Source organism: Melanotaenia boesemani, chromosome 2, assembly GCF_017639745.1.
Source record: "Melanotaenia boesemani isolate fMelBoe1 chromosome 2, fMelBoe1.pri, whole genome shotgun sequence".
Classification (NCBI taxonomy): Eukaryota; Metazoa; Chordata; class Actinopteri; order Atheriniformes; family Melanotaeniidae; genus Melanotaenia; species Melanotaenia boesemani.
In genome coordinates, this window is record NC_055683.1 from 16,255,679 (window position 1) to 16,271,214 (window position 15,536).

Sequence of the window (15,536 nt, forward strand, 5' to 3'; positions counted from 1 at the left end):
GGACTGGTTCTCGGGGTGTGCGGCTGGGCGCTGGGGTGTGGGGCTGGCCTCTGGTGGTGGCCGTCTGGGCGGGCCGGGTCCCCCCGGGTGGCGTGCTGGCCCTCGGCCTGTGGGGGGGGGGGGTGTCCCTGCGCTCCTGGGCCCGGGCCCTCTGCCCCGTCTGTCCCGGGCGGCCGGTGCCCGGGGGGGTCGGGTACTGCTGGCCTCGGCCCGCCGGGGCCGGTGCCCTGTGTCCGCGGGGCGGCTCCTGCTGGGGTCTCCTGCTGCTGCCTTCCTGGGCGGGCGAGTGGTCGTCTCTGTGGACCGGTCGGGATCTGTTGCCTGCGGGGGGGCTGGTGGCCTGGGTCTCGGGACCGCTGGCCTGACTCTGGCCTCTGTTCAAGTGAGGTGGCATCTGCATGATCACTCTGCATGGTCACTCCTTCCTGAACGTCTCCACACAGTCTTTGCGTCGCCGTGTGGCCGAGTTCTCCAACACATCCACACAGGTTTCTCTGCGCGTGTTCTTGAATACAGCAGTTTCACTTATATCTATTATCATATTTTTTTTTTTTTATTTTTTTTTTTTTTTATTATTTCTGTTCTTATTATTATTACTCTTACTCTTATTATTATTATTGTTACTATTACCAACTAGCTGTGTAATGACCTACTGGCTAGGATGATCTTAGCTATATATGTTGTAAGTAGTATGGATTACATGGTCTTCTGTATGATGTTTCAAGTCCCCACCCGCACTCCCCACACCCTTTCTGTCCCTCTCTCTCCCCTCCCTCTTCTCTCTACTTTCTTGTCTCTCTCTCTCTCTCTCTGTCCCCTCCGGTCGAGTCCAGCATTAAGAGTCTGATTTAATAAAGTTTTTCATGTCATCAAGAGGGACTTTATACATGTAGTATAAATCCCTGCTTGATAGAGTAAAATTGCCCAGCATCAGACGGCAGCCAGACAATCATTCTGTTTGCAACGATGCTGGACAAGACAGGTTAAAAAAAAAAAAAAAAAAAAAAAAAAAAAAAAAAAAAAAAAAATAGAAGCACATGTGACACGTGTGAAAAACACCACCCTACATGCTTACATCAAAACCGTGAGAAAGTGGGACAAAGACAAGGAAAGAAACCAAAGGAAAACCAGTCAAAGGAAAGTGATGACAAAGACAAGTCTGAACAAGACCAACCAAAGGAAAATGATAAAGATAAGAGATTTAAACCAAGGAAGACACTGGAGTCAGATGGAGAGAAAAGTGGCACTTACACATCACCAATTGTTCCAGTCTTTGTGTCCTCACAGACTGAACCAGACAAGGAAGTACTAGTGTATGCATTGCTCGACACTCAGAGTGACACTACCTTCATCTTGAAGGATGTAGCTGACACACTGAATGCCAAGAAAGATCCAGTTAAGCTCAGTGTCCACAATAACTTCAAGAACAAAGGTTGTGTCCAGCGAAAGAGTGTCAGGTCTACAAGTGAGAGGTATGAGGTGTGAAACCAAGATCAAGCTCCCAGTAAGTTACACCCGGGAGTACATTCCATCTAACAGATGCCACATACCCACAAGCGAGACAGCAAAGTCCTGGCCTCACTTAGAACATCTGGCAGATGAGATGTCTCAAGAACTGGACTGTGAAGTGGGGTTACTGATAGGCTATAACTGTTCACAAGCCTTGGCCCCCAGAGAGGTCATTCATGGTAGTGAAGATCAGCCTTTTGCTGTCAAGTCTGTGCTGGGTTGGAGCATTGTTGGCTACAAGAGTGGTGCCACTGACTATGAAGATGAAATAGGTGTGAGCCATCATATCATCATAAGGCAACTCACACCAGCTATCATGGCTCATTCAGAGCTTAAGTCTGAAGTCCACTTTGCCTCCAGAACCCAAGTCAAGGAAATGATCTCTCTGTCAGACATAATCAAGGTGTTTGAGTCAGATTTTGCTGAAAAGGCAAGTGATGGAGTACCAATATCACAAGAAGACCTTCAGTTCATTACAAAACTGAAAAAAGGCATCAAACAGAAGCTGGATGGACATTATGAAATGCCGTTGCCCTTTAAGGTAGAAAGGCCAAGTCTACCAAATAACAGAGCATGTGCCCAACATCGTCTAAAATGCCTGAAGAAGCGTCTGAAAAGAGATGAGAAATACCGCAAGGATTATGTAGCCTTCATGACGGACATAATCGAAAGAGGCGATGCTGAAAGGGTCTCAGAGACAGAAATAGATAGTCAAACGGTCTGGTATATCCCTCACCATGGGGTATACCATCCTAAAAAACCTGGAAAGATTAGAGTCGTGTTCGATTGTTCATCCAAGTTTCACAACACATCGCTCAACGAACATCTGCTGACCGGACCAGACCTCACAAATACCCTCATCGGTGTCTTGTGTCGTTTCAGAAAAGGAAATGTGGCTATCATGTGTGACGTGGAGCGCATGTTCCACCAGTTTCATGTGGCACCACAAGACCAAGACTATCTCCGATTCCTGTGGTGGGATGAAGGCAATATGGAAGATCCACCATCAGTGTATCGCATGAAGGTCCACTTGTTTGGCGCTGCATCTTCGCCAGGATGCGCCAATTTCGGGCTCAAGCACCTGGCAGCAGTAGGAGAAGGACAGTTCAGTGAGTCAACAGTGAAGTTCATTCAACGTCATTTTTATGTTGATGACGGATTGATTAGTGTTGACAGCGAAACGGAAGCTATCCAGCTTGTCCAAGAAGCAAGAGAGCTCTGCCAATCCGGAAAGCTCCGCTTACACAAGTTCATCAGTAACAACAAAAGGGTAATTGACACAATTCCTAAAGAAGAGTGTGCTGAAGGAGCAACTGGCCAGGACATGGCCCTCGGAGAACACAAGATGGAAAGAGCTCTTGGGGTCCAGTGGTGCATCAGCTCCGACAAGTTCCAGTTCCGAGTCGCAGTTAAGGAGAATCCTTTCACCAGAAGAGGAGTGCTTTCCATGGTAGCCTCAGTCTTCGATCCTCTTGGATTTCTTGCACCCTTCATCCTAACAGGAAAAGTTCTGCTGAAAAGCATGTGCCAGGACAAGATAGGTTGGGACGAGCCACTTCCTGATGACCTCAAGCCACCTTGGGAAGCTTGGCTGAAAGACCTCCACAATCTGTCATCGGTAGAAATACCACGGTGTTACACACCATTAACAGCCAAGGAAGTTCAGCAGTATGAACTACATCATTTTTCTGATGCTAGTTCATCTGCCTATGGAGAATGTTCTTACCTCAGAACTGTTTCCAAGTCTGGAGATGTCCACTGCACTTTTGTTATGGGAAAGGCAAGAGTTGCACCAACAAAGGTAACAACAATCCCAAGATTGGAACTTTCTGCTGCGGTAGTGGCCACAAGGATGAGTGACCTGCTTAGACGAGAGATGGAATTGGAAGGCCTGCAGGAATATTTTTGGACTGACTCGAAAGTTGTCCTTGGATACCTCAATAATGATGCAAGGAGGTTCCATGTATTTGTAGCCAATCGAATACAGCAAATTAAATCAAGCACCGAACCCAAACAGTGGCGACATGTTGCCTCTGAAAATAACCCAGCTGACTACGCGTCTCGCGAACTCACTGTCAGGGAGCTTACAGAGTCAAACTGGTTTACCGGGCCCCACTTCCTATGGCAAAGAGAACTCCCTACAGAGGAAGCGACTCAGGCGGAAGAGATTGCTTATGACGATCCAGAACTTAAAAGAGCACAGGTCCTAACAACCAAAGTGAAGGAGGAAAGATCGCTATCAGATCGCCTTGAGAAGTTCTCGGACTGGAGAAGAGTACTAAAGGCCATAGCGAGACTCAAACGTCGTGCAAGGGAAGTAAAGGGTTTGAAGCCAAAATCAAATGAAGCTACCACACTCGAAGAAAGACAAGAGGCTGAACACTTTGTAATCCAGTTTGTTCAAGGTGAAGCGTTCGGTGAAGAGATCAAAGCTCTAAGCCAAGAGAAAGGGATGCATCAAACCAAGTCAACCTACCTCCGCAAGTTAAGTCCCTTTGTGGACAGCCTTGGTATCTTGAGGGTGGGAGGAAGATTGACCCAAGCTGCACTTCATCCACATGTCAGACACCCAGCCATTCTACCAAAGGGACACCATGTCTCCCATCTCCTAGTCAAGTATTATCATGAGCAAGTATGTCATCAGGGTCGTGGCATGACAGTCAACGAGATACGTGCGAATGGATTCTGGATTCTCGGATGTAGTGGCGAAGTGTCATCTCTCATCTTCAAGTGTGTCAAGTGCAGGAAGTTAAGAAAGCCCAGTCAAGAACAAAAAATGGCCGATCTTCCACCCGAAAGGATGGAAAGTACGCCTCCATTTACGTACAGTGGTATGGACTGTTTCGGACCGTTTTATGTCAGAGAAGGAAGGAAAGAGCTGAAGAAGTATGGGCTCATATTTACCTGCATGTGCTCAAGAGCTATTCACTTAGAAGTATTAGATGACCTCACCACTGATGCCTTTCTTAACGCTTTGCGTTGCTTTATTGCAATAAGGGGCAACGTCAGACAGCTCCAAAGCGACCAGGGCTCCAACTTTGTAGGCGCGAGAAATGAGTTCAGCAATATGATGAAAGTATTACCTGAAGAACGTGTGAAGGAACTAGGATGCACCTTCATCATGAACCCTCCTGCTTCCAGTCATATGGGCGGTGTCTGGGAGAGACAGATTCGCACTGTAAGGAGTGTCCTCACAGCTATCCTCGAACAATCTGCAAGCCGACTAGACAGCTCTTCATTGAGAACATACCTATATGAGGTAATGGCTATTGTAAATAGCAGACCATTAACCGCTGTACATCTCAATGATCCATCAGGCCCAGAACCCTTGACCCCCAATCACATCCTCACAATGAAACCTTCAGTCATCATGCCCCCACCTGGCGAGTTTGTAAAGGAGGACCTATATCTTCAGAAGAGATGGAAAAGAGTTCAGTTTTTGTCAAATGAGTTCTGGACCAGGTGGAGGAGGGAATATTTGCTCACCCTGCAGCAAAGAAAGAAATGGACTAAGAACAGGAGAAATGCTAAAGTGAACGACATAGTCCTGCTGCTAGATGAGAATTTGCCAAGAAATCAGTGGAAGTTAGCAAAGGTAGTAGAAGTCTTCACAGCTGCTGACAACAGGGTTAGGAGAGTCAAGCTGTTAGTCAGTAACACATCACTGGACAACAAAGGCATACGCACATCACAACCACTTTATTTAGAGAGAGCCATACATAAAACAGTGTTACTACTTGAAGCTGAGTAAAGGGTTAACTGAAGATTTAATCGTTTCCTTGCTGTTGCAAACTATTTATTCTGTGACGTTTTAAGAATCACTTTGCGTGATTGGTGGGAGTGTAAATGCTGTGACAGCTTTTGTCCACTAGATGTCACACTTTATCTCATTACTGTGCTAACATTAGCTCATGGTGACTTCCTGTTTACTTACCTTTAACCAGGATGCTATTCTGTAAGCTCAGAGAGACCAAGGGCTAGCGGACATGTTAACTATATTGTCAAGCAAGACTAAGTTTAACCAATCCCCTCCCATTCGGAGCTACGAGCGGGCAAAGTGGTTCGTACAATTATTTTGTAACCTTCATTTGTTGTTCTACACTCTGTATGTTTGTAAACTCGTTGTTTATTTCATGTTTTTAGTTCTACGGTGGTGACGGTCTGATGCTAGCAGTGCTAATCAGAAGCCAATAAAGAAAACCATCTGTATTTAAAGAACCGGAGTCCTCGCATGCTTCAGTGGGCGGCATAACAACTGTTGGCAAAGTAGGCCATAAAAAGAAGCTCTACATGGAGCAGCATATTATTTCCTAACAGTATACGGACTGGATATTATATGTAATACACAACATGAACAGTAAGGAGGAGCTCATTCACACTGAAAACATGAATCACACTGATCTGACTGGGTTTGGGGATCAAACTGCATCTGTTTGTTGGTTGAACCATCTGATCCAACTCATCTTAACATTTGAGCCCATCTGAATGTCCTGATTCTCAGATACTATAGAAGCAAAACGATTCACAACACAAAGTAAAATCTGACAACTACTTACTGTCTGTTAGATTCAGGACTTTGATGGAAATCAATAAAACGTCTCTTTGATCGGTTGCTCTTCATGGAGACACAGCTGGGTCCAGGTCCAGGTCCAGGTTCTAGTCTCTGAAGGATCCTGATAAAAAAGCAGAAATGTTTTAAAATCTCAGATTTCAGCCTAAAACCCATCAGAGACCTGCTGAAGTTCAGAACAGATGTTTTTAGTAGAGCTCATGTCTGATGAAGAGGAGCTGTCAACGAGACCAGATGGACATTGATGACAGACTCAGAAGTTCTCCCAACATGATCAGAGATCTAAATCCAGCTCAGCCTGCTGATAAAAAACCTCTGAAAGACCTCAGTTCAGTCTGTAACCATACTGACACACTCATCCTAATTCTCTGATAAAGTTTTTACTGGTTGATTGATCAGATAAATTCTGCTCCTTAGTTGACAAACTACACTGGAAACAAGCAACACTGGAACATCTGATGTTTGCAGGTAACAGTGGAATTAAAAAGAAAGAAAAGAACTTTAAGAGAATGATGTGAACAGATCTATTTGCAGAGAATGAATCATTGTAAAGTGATGGAGGTCATTTTGATGGAAAGTTCTGCTGAGCTAAAATAAATAAAAAACACAAATTTCTGACTTTGAACGTGAACTTTAATGTTGTTCAGTGAAGCTGTTTTCACACATGAACTGCAGCCTTGAAATGTTCTAGAAATGTTCTGGATGCAGGTGAGAAGAAAAATTCCTGCAACATTCACTTGTAATTTCTTGCAGAGATTTTGCAGCCAGCTGTCTGATCAGAGATCCAGAAACCAGGAGCTGCAGCTGCTTTTTGGAGGTGAAACCATGGAGGAGGAAAGGAATTTATCTAATAAGCAGCTCTTTCTGTTAGAAGGTCCAACAGAGTCAGACTGATGTCCCAGAATGTTCCAGAAAGCAGCAGCAGCTCATTCAGACACCAACATGTTCTTCTTTCTTCATCGGGTCCGATTTCATTTCCACATCTTCTCCTGAAAGGTGCAGCAGATCTCAGCTGATGAAGCTGGTGTGTCTCTGCTTTGATCATCGGCTTACGGACCAGGAGGAGACAAAACTGAAAGACTTTGGTGACACAGCTGATCTGAGGAAGCTGCTCAGCTGTTTTCAGGGAAGAGAGCCACCAGATCTGTGGCAGCTTCCACAGCTAATGATCTCTGAACTGACCAGACTTTCTCCAGGTGATGAAGACCTTGGAGCTGAACTTTAATCTGCTGCATCACGGACAGCTGCAGCTGCAAAGACTGTGTGAATAAAGTGTGTCAGCTCTATGTTCCATGTAATAAGTGGACTTCAGAGGAGACATATTTGTATGGAACATCCAGTATGACCAGTAAGGAGGAGGCTCCCTCACACACTGGAACCATGAAGCTTTGAAACACAACTGAGTTTGGAGAGAACAGAATCAGATGAAATCAGACTGATCTGACTGGATTTAGGATCAAACTGCAGCTGTTCTATAGTTATTGGAGGATGCAGGAAGTTCAGATGTGATGAATCGGATCAGATTGTGCAGCAGCAAAGATTCACAGTAAAACCTCCGATTCTAAGTTCAGCTTTGACTTTTACATTTTAATATTGGCAACTACTTACTGTCTGTTAGATCCACAACTTTGTTGGAAATCAATAAATTGTCTCTTTGGCCGTTTGCTCTTCATGGAGACACGGCTGGGTTCAGGTCCAGGATGGTTCCTGTGAATCCAGATGTTTGGTGATGTGAGTTCTGATCTCTGACATGGAGAAGAGTCATGGACAGTTAAAGATGGACATCTCACCTCTGAGTGGTTTTAGAGGGAGGGACTCCCTCCTCTCTGTCCTGATCCATGATGCTGGATTCACATCAGCTCACACACACTTTCTATCTTCACCTGCAGAGGAAACACACATCATTCATCTGAACATCAACTGAAATCCTCCTTTCCATCATCTGCTGCTCCTCCTCTAATATGCTCTGAGTTTCTGCTTCATATCAGAGTCAGATGGATGCAGTCAGACAGCAGTGAGGAAGAGGAAGCTGCCTTCAGCTGCTGGACTTCTATCAGGACACCAGATGGAGGGATGGAGCTACAGACCAGCACAGACCATGATAATGAAACTATTTACAAGACAAAGAGGACTATAATATGCAGAATAATTATCATTCACCATTACATTTCATTCACATTTTCATAGCAAATATAAACAAGAACATAAAACCAACAGAAGCACATTAAACACAGTGGAAGTGGGACAGTTTGAGTTAGAAAATTTCTCTGAGTGGGTTAATCAGATGTTGGAGCTGAAAACAATCCTCCAGATGAGCTGAGAGTGAAAGATAAAGAGTTCAGCTTTAAGCAATCTGAAAATGAACAGAGGAGCTTGACCATGAAGAGCATCTAGAAGTTCTCACCACAAACCAAATGAACTGGAAACCATCACAACAGCATGGCTTCACAGGAGAAGAGTCCAGCTGCTGAACTGGCCTGCCTGCAGTCCAGATCTTTTACCAATACAAAACATCTGGAGCATCATGAAAGCAGAAATCTAGAAACCAAGGTCCAGGACTGTAGAGCAGCTAGAATCCTGCATCAGACCAGAATAGGACAACAGGACTCCTTAATCTCCATCAACTGGTCCCCTCCCTTCCCAGACATTTACAGACATCTATTAATAGAAGAGGGGATGCTACATGATGCTAAACATCACCCTGGAACTACTTTTTAGACAATGCTGACCATCATTCTGGAACTACTTTTACACACGCGTTGGTGCCATCAGATTCACTATCAGCTCATATTTTCCATCACATGGCAAAATGTCTGTTTCATCATCTGATATGTAATTTATCTTCTACTGGGAATAAAATATGACTTGACGAGGTTTATAAATGATTGAATTCTGGTTTTCCACACTTTTTCACAGAGTCCCAACTTTGTTGTAATTGGAGCTGTTTATGTAAAACAAGGTGGAGGTGAATTTTGATCAAAGAAATAATGTTACAACCCTTAAAACCTGAAAAATCTGCCTGTTTTTACTGCGAACACAAAGAGAAACTCAAAGTTCTAGTTTTTCTGTAGAGCCACATTCCCGCCTCATTACACATCAACAAAACCACAGTTTGATCCTCTGAGAAATAACGATCTGGTCATTATGTAGAATTTTCTTCAAACAGCAGAGATCAAAGTTGGAGCTGAAATCAGAAGTGAACAATTTCTCCAAAAATTCCAGAAACAAAGAATAAAGTTCAGACTTACACTTTGTTCAGAGAAAAAGAAGAAGAAGAATCTCCACTGATACACAGGTGAGCTCCTTCCTGGAATGAGTTGCATTTCTACTTGTGATGGAGGGAGTACAGGTAGGAGGCAGGACAGGTAGAAGAGAGGGCAGGTAGGATGCAGGACAGGTAGGTGGAGCAACATCAGACCTTCCTCCACCTCTTTACAGTTTACACTCTTACACAAACATGGCTGACATGTTTTACAGTCAGTTTAATCTTAAAGTGTCAGATTTTTCTCATCAGTCTTGTTTTCATCTGGAATTCCACACATTACCTGTTTTCTACCTCACCTGTCTAGTTCTTACTCCTGTCAGTCCCAGTCTTTTCATTTCCATCATCATTAAGGTTTTCTCCTGTTTAACCATCTTAACATAAATAAAACTGAATTTGTTGTCTCTAGAGACCATGATGCAGATTTAATTTCTGAGCTGGTGACTCATAACTGCAGCCTGCATCATAAACACGTGGAACTTACTGGTCAAAAAATTTGTGGACCCCACTTTAACACACAACTTTCCTATGGCTGAACTGGCCAGAACGAACAGTTCAATGTTGGTTCTCTGGTCTTGGACAGCAGCTGATGTGGCTGAAGCTGCAGCCCATCTGCCAGACCTGACACTATCAGGTCCAAAATTAGCTGATGATGTCCTTGTCTTCTGCTGAGAAATCAGACCTACTGGTGCTAAAGTCCACAGACTGCTGTCCATAGGAATGAAGGTCACTGATATAGCCTGTTGCAAATAATAACTACCAAGTTGCTATCGGCAATCTCTGCCAGGCAGTCCGAACTGCTTTCCCTGCTGACATTAAGCTCACTAAAGTGTACACCTGCAAACAGACCAGGCGAATCCTCTGAGGATTATGTCCACCAGCTCTACACATGGTGGACACCCAGTACCAGATAATGGATGGGATGGAAACACTCCTGGAAGTTGGATTGCTCTCAAACTGATAAAGACATTGTTGGGTGGGAAGGTGCACCTCCCAGCAGATGTCTGCAGATATGCCAGGCATGACAAGACCATCGTCAACAATCTCACCTCTGGAAATGACCATGAATTCTGCCCTATCTGATGCTGGAAAAGACAGAGGTGTGGGACGAGCTCGAGGGAGGGGCCGTGGACACATACAGAAGGAGGGGAGAAACAGATGGGATACAGAACTATGTTATCTTTGTAGAAAGATTGGACATTAGAAGACTGTCCTCGGTTCAAGCTGCAGTGTCAGATCACACTATTGGACTGACAGGAGAAGGCAGAAAGGGAGGGACCGGTGCGATGCTCCCCTCCAGAAAGTGAAGTAGACGCTCACACATCTCTTTCTGAATCTTTTCCTGCTTACTTCAGGGACTCAGGAACTTCACTGGAGACCTAGCACTAACTAACATTTTTACCATTTCCCTCACTCAGGCCAGAGTCCCCAGATGCTTCAAAACATCCACATCCACAAAGAAATCAGTCTGAATGACCACCGCCCCGTTGCTCTGACACCAGTTGTGATGAAGTCCTTTGAACGGCTTGTTAAAACACACATCACTGCCAGCCTACAGGGATGTACAGGGATGTACAAGGGTAGAATTGAACATCTAGATGGCTGGTGCAGAGAGAACAACCTGCTGCTCAGTGTGCACAAAACGAAGGAGATTGACTTCTGGAGGTGAAAACCTGAGCATGCTCCTTTCAGCATCAGTGTCTGTACAGTGGTGAGAGTGGATAACATCAAGTTTCTTGGAGTGCAAATATTGCAGGACCTTAACTGGAATAGGAACACCTTCGCAATAGTGAAACAATCCTAGCAGAGACTGCAATTCCTGAGGAAGCTGAAACAGGTACTGGGGGCCTGAGGTTATGAGATTATCCAGTTCTACTGATTAGAGACAGAATATACATGTGGTGAAAGGGTCATTGGCCATTAAAAAAAAACAAAAAAACAATCTGGCTGATCCATGGCAGAGCTGACTCAGAGATGGAAGCAGTCATGTTTGACATGATGATGGTGAGATCCTTCTGATTTCATACTATAAATAATCAATGACTTGATGCAAAACTTTGTTAATATACTAAAGTTAAACAGATCTTACATCTTTTATGGAAAGAAAGTGCTATAGAGTAAACAGAAGAAAGTTTAATTTCTAGACATTTCATACACATAAAATAAGTTCACAGTTGGAGCAAACACATACAGACACACACACTCATTGCTGCTTGCCACTGGTCCACATGATGTGCTATTAACCCTGTTTTGTTTTCGCAATTTACAAAGAAGAGAATATGTTTAGTGAGCTTGTGACGACAACCTTTCCTCAGTTATTCAACACTGATTGACACACCTTTGACAAAACATAAAGATAAATAAATAAAAACAAGATGGAAAATAATATTTTATTTGATCCCTTCAGATAAATTATTATGGTGACTCACTGACACGTGAATTTATATTTCCTCCAGATTACCCCGTCTAATTGCTGCTGCAGGATCTGATGAGATGGTATTTCTCTCATTTATACATCTGGAGAAATGGGAGTGAGTAAATCCTGTTTCTACCTGAGGTTTGAATGCCAACATACTGATCCTTATGTGCATTCACATAAATACTGAATGGCAGTTTTCCCTGGTTGGTTCTGTGTGGTGAGATGCAGGTTACAAGTCCCCTGATTTCCTGAAAAAGGGTGTGCGTGATTTGCACTAAAACTGTTCATGTGTCTCTGGGTCCTGATTATTTAAATTTTTTTCAGAATTGGCTCAAGTTAATGTTTTGATAATCCTGGTACTTTGTTTATATATATATATATATATATATATATATATATATATATATATATATATAGAACAATAATTGAATCTGAAACAGCTTTTAAGGATATAGACTTAAGGCCTGATCTTTTTCAGTCAAGTGCACTAAGGATCCAAAATTAGTCTGAAAACGGATGTGTCATGTTTCTGTGTGTATGTGTGTCTGAGTCTTTCAGGTAGGGCCGAGCAGGTTGCCATGAGGGTGGAGGCTGGAGCCTCAATTGACACCACCTTACCCAGAACTCAACTGCATCTTGTAAGTTCTTGGGAAAATTCTTTCCCTTCGCACCTGTTAAAGCTGTCCTTCCAGTCTTCACCCCCATTAAAAGTAATCATACCTGTTTTGTTAGAACCAGTAATACTGGAATTAAGGTTGTATTATCCCCTAGTTCTGGTGTTTAACTACTGTTAATGTTTCTGATTACTCATATTATGAGTAAACTATTTGTTGCTAGAGCTGATCTCTGGCAGTACTATAGAAGTCGCTGCCTGCTGGGCACATTGCCTGGAAATTGGCTGGGGGGGCTGAACAGTGCTCTCCCTGGTCATGTCAATCAATCTTTTCCCGACTACCGCTCCCACTTTAATTGACCGTGCTCACATTGGTAGTCTTCTCTCCCGCCATAAGAGAGCCACGTCAACTAAATTCTCCATAACCCATAATTCTCCTGTCTACACAAATGCCGTCAGAGTCCCACGAGGTGTTCCAGATTAGTATAAATTAGTGGACCAGGTTGCAGGTGGTTTTGAATCCATTTTCTTGTTTATTGTTGTAAATAAGAATGTGGATGGAATAAATTACGTCCACTACAATATCCAAAGGTTGACCACCCTTACTAAAGATGCTGTTTCTGGTCTTTACCAGCAATTGGATGCTACTTAGCTGATGGCTTAACAAAATAGGATGGCTTTAGATTTCCTCTTAGCAGAAAAAGGGGGTGTATGCTCAATGTATTTATACTAATGCTAATTATGCAGCTCCTGATGGCTCTGTTTTCCATGCTTTGTCTGGTCTGCAGTCTCTTTCTAAGGAGCTCAAAGAACAGTCAGGTGTGGATACTCCTTTTAATGACATGATGACACGTTGGTTTGGGAAGTGGATGGGTGCTTTGCAAAAGGGAGAATATGTAGATAAATTTATTGGGATACTAATCAAGGAATTACTCAGGTGTGCTACTTATTTGACTTTATATTCTTACTCTATTAGTTATATTAAATATCTCTTATTAAAAAGTTTATATATTTTACTAACACTGTGTAATGAATGCATGTGAAACAATGACACTCTTCATATGAGGAGGTGTGAGAAGAACATGTGAGGGGCTGACTAACACTGTGTTTCCAGTAAAAGAATATCTGACATGTTGTATTGGAGGAAATTTCTAGGTCAACCTGAGTCCAGGGGAAATCCCTTGCTTGTCTGTGCATGGTCTTTTTTGTTTTCTGTTTTTAGAGTATAACAAGACACTGATGGATCGTTGTCACAAAGAAGGCTGTAGACATCTGCATGTGGTTGACCTGTGACTGCATCTGATCTGACTCCAGCAACTGCAGCATTATTCAGCAAAAATTGTCTACAGCAATAATGTATATAAGGGTTCAGAAATCAGTTGGAGGGTTTCCTGTCTGTAGCGGTGAACACGACATTTCTTATGTCTGTTTGCCAGGGATAGATATAGGCCCAGGGCTCGGTAATTTGCACATTCTCTTACTTTGTAAATGAATAAATTGTCAACTGAGAGAAGTACACACTTGGACAAAATTGTTGGTACCCTTCAGTTAATGAAAGAAAACCTCACAATGGTCACAGAAATAACTTGAATCTGACAAAAATAATAATAAATAAAATTCTATGAAATATAACCAGTGAAAGTCAGACATTGCTTTTCAACCATGCTTCAACAGAATTATTTAAAAAAATAAAAACTCATGAAACAGGCCTTGGAAAAAATTACAGTACCCTTAACTTAATATTTTGTTGCACAACTTTTTGAGGCTATCACTGCAATAAAACGATTCCTGTAACTGTCAGTGAGACTTCTGCACCTCTCAGCAGGTATTTTGGTCCACTCCTCATAAGCAAGCTGCTCCAGTTGTCTCAGGTTTGAAGGGTGCCTTTTCCAGACAGCAAGTTTCAGCTCCTTCCAAAGATGCTCAATAGGATTTAGGTCCAGACTCATAGAAGGCCACTTTAGAATAGTCCAGTGTTTTCCTCTTAGCCATTCTTGGATGTTTTTAGCTGTGTTTTGGGTCATTGTCCTGTTGCAAGACCCATGACCTGCGACTGAGACCAAGCTTTCTGACACTAGCCAGTACATTTCTCTCTAGAATCCCTTGATAGCCATGAGATTTCATTATACCTGTACAGTTTCAAGACTGTCATGGTTCATGGTGCTGATTCCTGATTCTTGTTTGATTTTTGTCTGTTTTGGTTTGTTATGCCTTGATCTTGGTTTATAGTTTTGGTGTTGTGTTCAGCTTGTTACGATTATGGTTTAGGTTTTCAGTTTTGTCATGTTTAGTTCAGTTTTCCTGTTTTCCCTCATGTGCTTATTTCTCTATTTCTGGCTCGTTACTTCACCTGGTTAGATTTCTCATTCACTTCACCTGCCCCTAATTATTCCCTCTGTCTACAAATACCCTGTGGGTTTAAGTTTGTAGGCATAGGACGTGTGTGCGCACACTTTGATAAATCTGAAGCAGGACTAAGGTCCAGTAAGCCTAAGACTAACATTTTTCCATCGTCTGTATTCAAACACATGTGATTAATGACTTTGGTCTGAGCAGTCGCAGTGCTGTGGTGCTGTCTAAAACCTGACTGGAAGACATCATAGCAGCTGTTTTTGTTAAAAAGTCATTTAGCTGATGAAAAACAGCTTTTTCGACCTTACTTAGAAAAGGAAGATTTGAGATCAGTCTGTAGTTGACCATTTCTGTCCTGTCTAGATTGTCCCTTTTTAGCATAGGCTTGATTACAGCTGTTTTTAGAAGCTCTGGGAAGATGCCCGAAATTAAACACAAGTTCACAACCTGTAACAGACCTGGCTCCAGATTCTTTGAGACCTTTTTGAAGAAACTTTTGGGCAGGATGGCCAAACAGCAAGAGGCGGAGTTCAGCTGACATAAGATGCTGCCCAGATCTTTGCTGTTAATGGTATTAAACCGTGTCATGGTGTTTAAACTGGTTTTCAATGGACATAGTAGCTATGTCTGTTGAACCTGCTGTTGATTCTGGATTTTTTCTATGAAGAATTTGGCAAACTCATTGCAGGCCTTGGTGGAATAACGTTCAGGTGCTACTGACACAGGAGGATTTGTTAATCTGTCGACAATCGTGAATAAGACCCAAGCATTATGATAGTTTTTTGCAATTAATGTCAGAGAAATAGGACTT